We start from the raw sequence: 11342 nt of genomic DNA, 5'->3' as shown, positions 1-11342 counted from the left end.
TGATCAAGCTTTTGGTCAGCCCTCCTAATATCTCCTTCCTTCTCTGGTTGTCCCTTTTATTCCACCTCGGGGCGTTTTACTTCGTTGAAAACACCAAAACAAAGCAAACTCTTGTTGTCGGTTCGCCTGGGAGAACAATCTGAAACACAGAAACTAAAAGGTATCCAGAGTGAAAAGGGTAAATAAAACCTAAAACAGAAGATGCAGTCCTGGACCCCCCAGACCGTGGGTGTGAAACGTGCTGCAGACGCTCAGACTCACGGTGATCGCACAGTAAATGTTGTGAAATTGCTGTTATTGAGGAATATTTTGGGGTCGTGTTCAGAGTGAAGGAGACGGGTGCAATTCCCACCTGGAACCGCTGATTCACTTCGGTGCTCCGTGTGCATTCTGCCCGGACCGACCCGCCCCTTCCCCGGTTTTGCACCCGATTCCCCGCCGATCACAACCCATAAAATTCGGCTCCGATGCAGCAAACGGCACAAGATCGAGAAACGCTGATTCGGTGACGGCTCCAAACTGAAGAGGAAGTTAGTGAAATGTCTGACTCTAAGGCCTGTGTCTGCCTGGATGGTGAGTGGAGACGAGTCAGTCCTTTCAGCTCAGTGTCCCCGCTCAGTGTCACTGAGGTGGAGCAGGATTGGAGGGGAGGCTGTTTATTAAATTAACTGGAGATCAGAGGGTGACAAAGAGCCGGGGCTCCTCCACACGGTGGGGATTTCTCAGGGTTTAAATCCCAACTCTGTGTCTTTACATTTGTTTGTTTTCCCTGTTTTCAGGATCCTGCTCCTGTGAAAACACCTGCAGGTGCTCCGACTGCCGATGTCCCACCAGCAAAGCTGGACGCTGCCAGAAAAGTGAGTAACTGTGGGACTGTTTAAAACCCCTCACATTGTATTGATGTGACTGATGGTTCTGGGTAGAACTCAGACTGGAACAGAATGTGAAAGTACAAGGTCCCCGGGCTTTCACTTCAGTCAGTTTGGCTGCAGTGTTCAGATTTAAGTTAACCTTAACCTTAAACCTAACCTGAATTCTAAACCTAAGGCAAGCTCTAACCATAACACTAACCCTAAACCTAAGTCTTACCTGACCCCATCTCTACCCCACAGGACTCTGACCTAATCCGATACGCTAACCCTAAAATACCTCCAACCCTCATTGGCACCCTAGCTCGAACCCTAACACTAAAATCCCCCAACCCAAAAAAATACCCAACCCCAATCCTAACTCTAAACCTGAAACAGACTTACCCTCTTTCAAGGATTCAGAATATGCCCCCAACCCCAACTCCTAATGCTTAAATCAGAACATTCAAACCAATGGCACCTGCTGAGCAAGCAACCCTAATATAGGGAGCCATCACTTGATAGGGAATGTTCACTGATCAGATGAAGCCCCAGTTAGTCCGGATGGGTTATTGCTCCGATCTTCAGGCTGCCCCAATGGACAGTGCAGTAACTGTGGTTCCCCGTATCACCCCCTATTGAACTAAATTATTCCTTATAATCAATGTTTCGAGTCTGACTAAACCCTTGAGAAATGGACAGATCATCGTTACCTACCAAATTTTAACCCGCAGCTGCTACATTCCTATCGGTGCTATTTTTATCCAGGATTTAGAGCAGCAACCGCAGTTTGCATTTATACAGCAACTTCAACATAGAGAAACATCTCAAAGAGCTTCACAGAGGAGAAAGGGAGGGCACATCCCGAACAGGGGAACAGCAACGTTTAATAGAGCTCACAGGAATGGAGTACCAGCCCCTTAAACGTCCACATGTGAATCTAGTTGGTGGGAAATTCTACCCTGAAGAGTTGATCACTGAACAGTTGGTGGGACTGACTGATGATATCACAAATAATATCACAAACAGCAACTGACAGGTAGGGTTTCTGAGGTGGGCATTTTCAGATGGGTTAATTGGAGATATGACACAGATTAGTTTATTAGGGAGGAGATCAGTGCTGTAATGGGGTTTCAGTGAATGATTCATTGTTACTGATTTCTGCCTTTTCCCCCTCCTCTCTCAGGTTGCTGCTCTTGCTGTCCTGCCGGATGCACTAACTGCGCCAATGGCTGTGTGTGCAAAGGGAAAACCTCCGACAAATGTAGCTGCTGCTCCTGAACAACTGGCCCTTCAGGCACAATATATAAAGTATTCTCCGTATATACTGTATTAAAGAAGCTACATGTCCTCAGTATGTTTATCCTGATCAGTTGGGTGTTTATATAAACTAATGAAAAGTGAATTAATTATTTTTGAAAGTATCATTTTTGGCATCAATAAATAAAAAGAACTATTTCATGTCCTGTGATGAGCACCATTCTCTTTGTGAAGTATGCGATATTCCTAAGAAGAACACATTGTGCAAGAAAAGAATTTGAGCCACATTGCGTAAAATGATGCCAGAAAATCACATTACCATCTGGTGCAGTCTTGTGGAAGAGCTTGAACCATGTGGTGATGGAGCTGTGTGGGGAATGATGGAGTGAATGATTAGATGGTGTCCTTGCTTCAGTATTCGGACTCGTGGGCAAGAAGGATTTTTAAAGCTTCAGCAGGGGCAATAAAATCAAATTCTGAGATGTGTTAAAGCACAAAAGTGATATAACTTAGTCAGATTTTTTTTCAAAAAATATACTTTATTCATAAAATTTGCAGCAATACATACAATACAGTTGTCATATCACATTCCAAACGTACACAATACAGATTATACAATTTGCAGGTTACATCAAGTACAGTTCAATGAACACATTGGACATAATTACAGTTCATGACACTCTAGGGTGCCTCATTGCAATACACTCAATACACATTTTTGATAACAGCTACGTTACAGATTCTTTACAGATTCATTACAGTTACATTACATCAGTTAGAATTTTACATTCTGCCCGAGGGGGTTTTTCCCTGATTGCAGCCCCTCGGTTTACAATGGCGGGAAGGCTCTAAACGGTTGCGTTTCCCCACAGAGCCTTTGCGGTGGCCGCATCCATCCTCAGTGCGTCCCTCAGCACGTAGTCCTGGACCTTGGAATGTGCCAGTCTGCAACACTCGGTCGAGGACAGCTCCTTGTGCTGGAAGACCAGCAAGTTTTGAGCAGACCAAAGGGCGTCTTTCACCGAGTTGATGGTCTTCCAGCAGCAGCTGATGTCTGTCTCAGTGTGCGTCCCCGGGAACAGCCCGTAGAGCACAGAATCCTGTGTTACGGAACTGCTCGGGATGAACCTGGACAGATACCACTGCATCTCTCTCCAGACCTTCTTTGCAAAGGCACATTCCAGAAGGAGATGGGTGACGGTCTCGTCTCCACCGCAGCCTCCTCGGGGACAGCGCGCGGTGGCGCTGAGAGTCCAGGAGTACATGAAGGATCTGACAGGAAGGGCCCTTCTCACCACGAGCCAAGCTAAGCCTTGGTGCTTGTTTGAAAGCTCTGGCGATGAGGCGTTCTGCCAAATGACATTGACAGTCTGCTCGGGGAACCAACCGACAGGATCCACCATCTCCTTCTCCCTCAGGGTCTCGAGGACGTTACGTGCGGACCACTTGTGGTCAAAGGTGTTTTTCTGCACAAACTTTTCCACAAAGGACAGGTGGGGCGGAACGGTCCAACTGGATGGAGTGTTCCGTGGCAGCGTGGCCAGGCCCATCCTTCTCAACACCGGGGATAGGTAGAACCTCAGCACGTAGTGATATAACTTAGTCAGATATTAGTGACATGCACAAGCGTGGTCTGAATTACTGATGTCTGTAGAAGAGGGCTGCCCAACCCCTTTCCCTGTGGACCACTTCACTGTGGACATGGTGTCCTGTGGGTCGCATATTAACAATTGCAACAATAAATGTTAAAATTAAAATTGGCTGTCACTGAACAGCCAACAAATTTTCTACAATCAGCGGTCATTAATTATAAAGAATAAATCTTCGACCGTAAATTTATTATAATGAGTATTCATATTCACTTTCAATTAGAGGGCTTTCTATACGTTTCCTCATTAATATTTTATGGAGTACATTTTACATCTTCCTGCATGGAGTGTTACCTGCCAGGAGTAGTTATTGAGAATTTGGCTGTGCACTGTCCTCCCATGATTTTCCATTCAACAAAATAAAAAATGGAAAGGAAGCTGGAAGAGATATTTATGTCTTTATGTAATTCATGGGGGGGAGATCAGATCTGTCCCAGCTACAGTTCAGAATCTTTCATGGAACAAGATGGGAAAGCTGGTGGTATCTACGTTTCTAACCGATGGGGGAAAGTTGTGATTGCTGCAGGCTCTGTATGGACCAAATATTCAGCACCCTCTGACTTGGCAGAATAATCGTGCAATGATAAATGTTCGCTTATTTCAAAGTCCACGTGCAAGGCAATTATTCAACCACAGCGAAGGCTGCCAAATCTGCAAAGAAATTTGCTGCAAATCTGGATGGCACAGGTTAACATGTCCAGATACAACATAGAACTGTGCTGGTGTTTTTTGTGTATGCGTGTGTCTGTGGTGGTGTTAATAAAATCATTACTAGCTATGACTCATTGTCCTGTAGGGCACTGAGGTCGAACATATCTGCAGGCACATTTTCAAATGATGAGAGAGAGTTTCTCGTAGTCAGGATGTATATCACTAATATTCAGGATTCAGAGTTGGAATTAGAATGAATACTAAATCCCACCCCCACTATGTGAGGAATATATTAGCTGAATTTGCAATATCTAGCTATGTACACTAAAGGGTAACAGACCAATCTTCATCCTTTTTCCTGATACATATACATAGACAGTAGACTGAAATCTACCATTTACTTCTAAGGTTGATAAGATTCCTCAATTACTGCCCCTTTGAGCCATCTTACAGTAAATACCCAGTCCAATCACCATGGCACCCCAATACAATACTGAGTCATATTTGTTAACTTCTTTTTGTCAGAGACTTCAAGGACATAGACAGATACAGAGATGCTGGAACAAATACTACTTTATTTAACAATATTGGAAAAAGACTAGATAATTATAGGCATAGAGTATAAAAGCAAGGAAGTTATGAAAAACCTTTATTAAACACTGGTTAGGCTCCAGGTGCAGTATGTGTCCAATTCTGGGCACCACGTTTTAGGTAGGATGTCAAGGCCTTAGGATGCAGAGGGGATATACTAGAATGGTATCAGGGATGACAAACTTCAGTTATGTGAGAAACTGGGGTTGTTCTTCTTGGAGCAGAGAAGGGTAGGCACAGGCACGATGGGCCGAATGGTCTCCTTTGCTGCATCATTCTATGAATCTACGAATCATAATACCTTATCACTAGCTGGGTTCTCTTGCTTATAACTTAGCAGAATTATGTCCACTGTTTAAGGTTACAGCATAGTTTAGCAATGTTACATCTACAGTTTGTATTCAACACATCACTGATAAATACCGAGCTTTGAATATTAAGTCTATCCCTCTGTGATCTACATACAGACGTACTACTTTGGCTTTCTAGTAGCTCAGCACATGGTGCAATGGATGTTATTACTTCCTCTGGGATGTTGAGCTTCATCTCTGGGGATGTCCGTAGCACATTGCCGTCTGTGATTATTGTGTTCCTTTGTCAGTTGTCTTGTCCAATATTAACTAAAACTGTACGTATGTCTTTATCGTTATACTGTTATTTTACTCACACACCCAAACACGTGAGCAATTAAATAACAGGTATGATACACTTTACAAGTTTACTTGTGTCAGGTTAGGTACTTAGCCTATCTTAACCACCCATCTTTCACTCTCAGCACCATCTCTATATTGGAGACCATTCTCCCAAATATTTGTCCAAAAAAACATTTGGTTTATTCTACTTCTATCAGCTCTCAAAAACTTCCAGTTTAGACGGGCCAAGCATAATCTTTCATATGTTTATTTCAGAAAGCAAATCCAATTTAGGCACACATGACTAATAGTGACCAACCAAGGTCTCATTCAAATGGGCAGACATGTAAACAGCTCTAATACTCACAATTCAAGCATCTTTGTGCAGACCAGGCCTTTCAATCAGGTGCTCTAAAATCTAACTCTTCCAGCACCTAAATCACATCATGAAAACCATCTTCTGATAATATTGTCTTCTTAAAAGCTTCTCCGTTTATTTGATGATTGTTTGATCCCACATTATGACCCATGAAGTATCTTTTAGATTTTCAGTCTTAACAGATTTAGCACCATGTAGGTCCAGGATTAATTAACACCATTTATTATATCTTCTCTGTGAGAACTTGCTCCATCTCCCAGAATCCCAGTATTAATTATTTTTGCTGCCAAAAGAAGAACACACTTGCATTGATCCAGAAGCCTTTTTATATCTCAGAAATCTCTCAAAATGCTTTGCTTTACCTACCATGGCTCTGTTTGAAGTACAATAACTGTTGTTAGGCAAACACAGCATCCATTTTACACACAGCAAGACCTACAAACAGCAATGAGAGGAATGACCAATTAATCTATTTTGGTTGGTTGAGGAACATTGGCCAGGACACCAAAACAACTGCCTGCTCTAATGTCATGATGTGGAGATGCCGGTGATGGACTGGGGTTGACAATTGTAAACAATTTTACAACACCAAGTTATAGTCCAGCAATTTTATTTTAAATTCACAAGCTTTCGGAGACTTCCTCCTTCCTTTACCTGAGGAAGGAGGAAGTCTCCGAAAGCTTGTGAATTTAAAATAAAATTGCTGGACTATAACTTGGTGTTGTAAAATTGTTTACAATTGCTCTAATGTCAGTAGTTCCAAAGAATCTTTAATATTAACCTGAGGCTGTGGAATAAGCAGATGGGCCAAGATTACTTCTAACTGGACTGGGACAGTTTGTTCTCATTATTATTTCCAATTTGCCCCAGTGAGAGAATCAGTTCTAGTTTTCAAGATTGGAAAATTGCCCTTAATCCCCTTCGGCTGATCTGTGGTTTCTAATTTATTCAATGGCAGATCATCCAGATAATCAAACCAACTCAGTGCAGACCAGTCAACTAACCTGGGACCTTCAATACCTAGAGAGCAGTTAGAATGTGAAACTTGCTACCACATGAAGTAGGCTAGATGAATAGCATAGATTCATTTCAGGGGAAGCTGGATAATTACACGAGGGAGAAAGGAATAGAAGGATATCCGGATCGGCTTAGATGAAGTAGGGTGGGAGGAGGCTCGTGTGGAGCATAAAAACAGGTACAGACCTGTGCTTTAAATTCTATGTAATTCCTGATCTGTATGGTCCAGTCTCAACAGCTAACGACAGACACAAGGAGTTAGATAAAATCAATAACAACAACTTGCATTTATATAGCTCCTTTAATGTAGTAAAACGTCCCAAGGTGCTTCACAGGAGTGTTATCAAACAAAATTTGACACCGAACCACATCAGGAGGTATTAGGACAGGTGATCAAAAGCTTGGTCAAAGAGGTAGGTTTTAAGGAGCATCTTAAAGGAGGAGAGAGAGGTAGAGAGGCGGAGAGGTTTATGGAGGGAATTCCAGAGCTTAGGTCCTAGGCAGCTGAAGGCACGGCCACCAATGGTAGAGCGATTAAAATTGAGGATGCGCAAGAGGCAAGAGTTGGAGAAACGCAGAGATCTCAGAGGGTTGTAGGACTGGAGGAGGTTACAGAGATAGGGAGGGGCGAGGCCATGGAGGGATTTGAAAAAAAGGATGAGAATTTTAAAGTTGCAGTGTTCCCGGAACGGGAGCCAATGTAGGTCAGCGAGCACAGGGGTGATGGGTGAACAGGACTTGGTGCGATTTAGGATACGGGCAGCAGAGTTTTGGATGAGCTCAAGTTTATGGAGGTTGGAAGATGGGAGGCCAGCCAGGAGAGCATTGGAATAGTCCAGTCTGGAGGTAATAAAGGCATGGATGAGGGTTTCAGCAGCAGGTAAGTAGAGGCAGGGGCGAAGGCGGGCAATGTTACGGAGGTGGAAGTAGGCGGTCTTGCTGTATGCCACTGAAGTGTTAGCCTAGATTATGCCCTCAAGTTCTGTCCACAAGCTTCTACCTCAGTGACGAAAGTTGTACCACTGGCTAAGCTCCAGAGAACATCAGTCTCCAGTGTGAGTTCAGACTGTGTCAGGATAGTGGAAGAAAGACCATACATTAAAACATCTCCAAGGAAAATTTAGGACAGATGCCAGAAGGACTTTCTACATACAAAGAGCGATCAACAATGTTTTTTTTTGGGTAGCATAGCAGAGGTGAAAATCTTAGACTCATTCAATAGTCAGATAAGGTCACGGGGTAAATTAAATTTGTCTTTATTATGAATGCATGAGCTAAAATTATCTAATTATTGATCTAATAAATAGAGGCATGGCAGGGCACCTCAGTCCTGTCAAATGCACAGCCTGTGCTATGTGGGAACTCCGGGTCACTTCTCGTGTCCTGGACAGCAAAATGTGCAGGAGGTGTCATCAGCTGGAGGAGCTCGAGCAGCAGCTTGCATCACTGTGGTGCATCCGTGAGGCTGGGAGCTATGTGGATAGCATGTTTCAGGAGGTGGCCTCCCTGCAGCGTAATAGTGTGCAGGCAGAGAGGGAATGGGTGTCCACCAGACAGACAAGGAGAACCAGGCAGGTAGTGCATGAGTCCACTGAATGCATCTCCCTCTGTCAGTTCTGAATACTGGTGAGGGCGATGATTCCTCTGGTGAGTACAGCCAGAGCCAAGTCCACAGCACCATGGATGGTTCAGCTGTATGGGGGGAGGAGGAAGGTCAGGAAAGCAATAATTATAGGAGATTCGATAGTTAGGGGAACAGACAGGCGTTTCTGTGGCCGCAGATGTGATTCCAGGATGGCATGTTGCCTCCCTGGTTCCAGGGTCAAGGATGACACTGAGCTGCTGCAGAACATTCTGAGGGGGGAGGGTGAACAGCCAGAGGTCGTGGTCCATATCGGCACCAATGACATAGGTAGAAAAAGGGATGAGGTTCGGCAGGCAGATTTTAAGGAGCTAGGAAAGAGATTAATAAGCAGGACCTCAAAGGTAGTAATCTCCGGATTACTCTCAGTGCCATGCGTTAGTGAGTACAGAAATAGGAGGATAGGGCAGATGAATGTATGGCTGGAGAGATGGTGCAGGAGGGAGGGCTTTAGATTCCTGGGGCATTGGAATTGGTTCTGGGGGAGATGGGACCTGTACAAGCCGGACGGGTTGCACCTCAACAGGGCCGGGACCAATATCCTCGCGGGGAGGTTTGCTAGTGCTGCGGGGGAGGCTTTGGCAGGGGGATGGGATCCTGAGTGCAGATTCAGAAGGGAGACAAGCAGAGCTGGAAATGGAGGTAAAAAATTAGTTAGCGAGTTTGGAAGGCAGAGGAAGCAAAGGTTAGAAAATAGACAACAAAGGAGTTTGGCAGTGCTCAATGGTATATACTTCAATGTAAGGAGTCTAGTGAATAAGGCAAATGAGCTAAGGGCACAGATAGACACGTGGAAGTATGATATCTAAGCTATTTCAGAAACATGGTTTAAACGGGGGCAGGAATGGCAATTCCTTGTTACAGGGTTTTCAGATGAGCGAGAGAGGGGGATAAAAAAGGATGGTGGGGTCACAGTATTGGTTAAAGAAACAATTAAGGCTGTGAGGAGGGATGATATGTTAGAAGGATCATCAAATGAGGCCATGTAGGTTGAGCTAAAGAACAAAAAAGGGGCAATCACACTGCTGGGAGTGTACTATAGACCCCCAAACAGTCAGAGGGAGATAGAAGAGCAAATATGTAGGCAAATTTCTGAGAAGTGCAAAAACAATAGGGCAGTAATAGTAGGGGATTTCAACTACCCTAATATTAACTGGGATAGAATCAGTGTTAAAGATATAGAGGGTGCAGAATTCTTAAAATGTGTCCAGGAGCACTTTTTTAGCCAGTACATAGCAAGCCCAAAAAGAAAGGGGACAGTTCTATTCTTAATTTTAGGGAATTTGGTGGTAGTGATCATAATTCAATTAGATTTAGCTTAGATATGGAAAAGGACAAAGATAGACCAGAAGTAAAAGTTCTCAATTGGAGAAAGGTCAATTATACTAAGTTGAAATATGATTTAGCAAATTTATCCCAGGCTGTTTAAAAGAAGCAAGGGAAGAAATAGCAGAGGCTCTGACCATCATTTTCCAATCCTCTCTGGCTACAGTTGTGGTGCCGGAGGACTGGAGGACTGCTAATGTTGTACCGTTGTTTAAAAAGGGAGAAAGGGATAGACTGAGTTATTACAGGCCAGTCAGCCTAACCTCGGTGGTGGGCAAATTATTGGAAAAAATTCTGAGGGACAGTATTAATCGTCATTTAGAAAGGCATGGATTAATCAAGGATAGTCAACATGGATTTGTTAAGGGAAGGTTGTGTCTGACTAACTTGATTGAATTTTTTGAGGCGGTAACAAGGAGGGTCGATGAGGGTATTGCGTTTGATGTAGTCCACGTGAATTTTAGCAAGGCTTTTGACAAGGTCCCACATGGCAGACTGGTCAGAAAAGTAAAAGCCCATGGGATCCAAGGGAAAGTGGCAAATTGGATCCATAATTGGCTCAGTGGCAGGAAGCAAAGGGTAATGATCGACGGGTTTTTTGTGTCTGGAAGGCTGTTTCCAGGGGGGTTCTGCAGGGCTCAGTACTAGGTCTCTTGCTTTTTGTTGTATATATCAATGACTTAGATTTAAATGTAGGGGGCATGTTTAAGAAGTTTGCAGATGATACAAAAATTGGTAGTGTGGTTGATATTGAGGAAGAAAGCTGTAGACTGCAGGAAGATATCAATTGACTGGTCAGGTGGGCAGAAAAGTGCCAAATGGAATTCAATCCTGAGGCTATGGGCCCTGACAACATCCCGGCCGTATTGCTGAAGACTTATGCTCCAGAACTAGCCGTGCCTCTAGCCAAGCTGTTCCAGTACAGCTACAACACTGGCATCTACCCGACAATGTGGAAAATTGCCCAGGTATGCCCTGTTCACAAAAAGCAGGACAAATCCAATCCGGCCAATTACCGCCCCATCAGTCTACTCTCAATCATCAGCAAAGTGATGGAAGGTGTCGTCGACAGTGCTATCAAACGGCACTTACTCACCAATAACCTGCTCACCGATGCTCAGTTTGGGTTCCGCCAGGACCACTTGGCTCCAGACCTCATTACAGCCTTGGTCCAAACATGGACAGAAGAGCTGAATTCCAGAGGTGAGGTGAGAGTGACTGCCTTTGACATCAAGGCAGCATTTGACCGAGTGTGGCACCAAGGAGCCCTAGTAAAATTGAAGTCAATGGGAATCAGGGGGAAAACTCTCCAGTGGCTGGAGTCATACCTAGCACAAAGGAAGATGG

The 11342-nt window shown here is 44.1% G+C and overlaps 1 long non-coding RNA gene across 1 annotated transcript; it reads left to right on the top strand.

The window, feature by feature from the left end:
- Nucleotides 1–307: 307 nt before the first annotated feature.
- LOC137333282 (uncharacterized) lies at nt 308–2314 on the top strand. Its single transcript, XR_010965837.1, has 3 exons — nt 308–573; nt 780–857; nt 2035–2314. It is a non-coding gene; the product is annotated as an uncharacterized lncRNA (long non-coding RNA).
- Nucleotides 2315–11342: the final 9028 nt, after the last annotated feature.

The sequence above is a fragment of the Heptranchias perlo genome, chromosome 16, assembly GCF_035084215.1.
Source record: "Heptranchias perlo isolate sHepPer1 chromosome 16, sHepPer1.hap1, whole genome shotgun sequence".
NCBI classification, from domain to species: Eukaryota; Metazoa; Chordata; class Chondrichthyes; order Hexanchiformes; family Hexanchidae; genus Heptranchias; species Heptranchias perlo.
The sequence above is the reverse complement of the archived record's forward strand: the minus strand, read 5'-3'. Positions and strand labels throughout refer to the sequence as shown.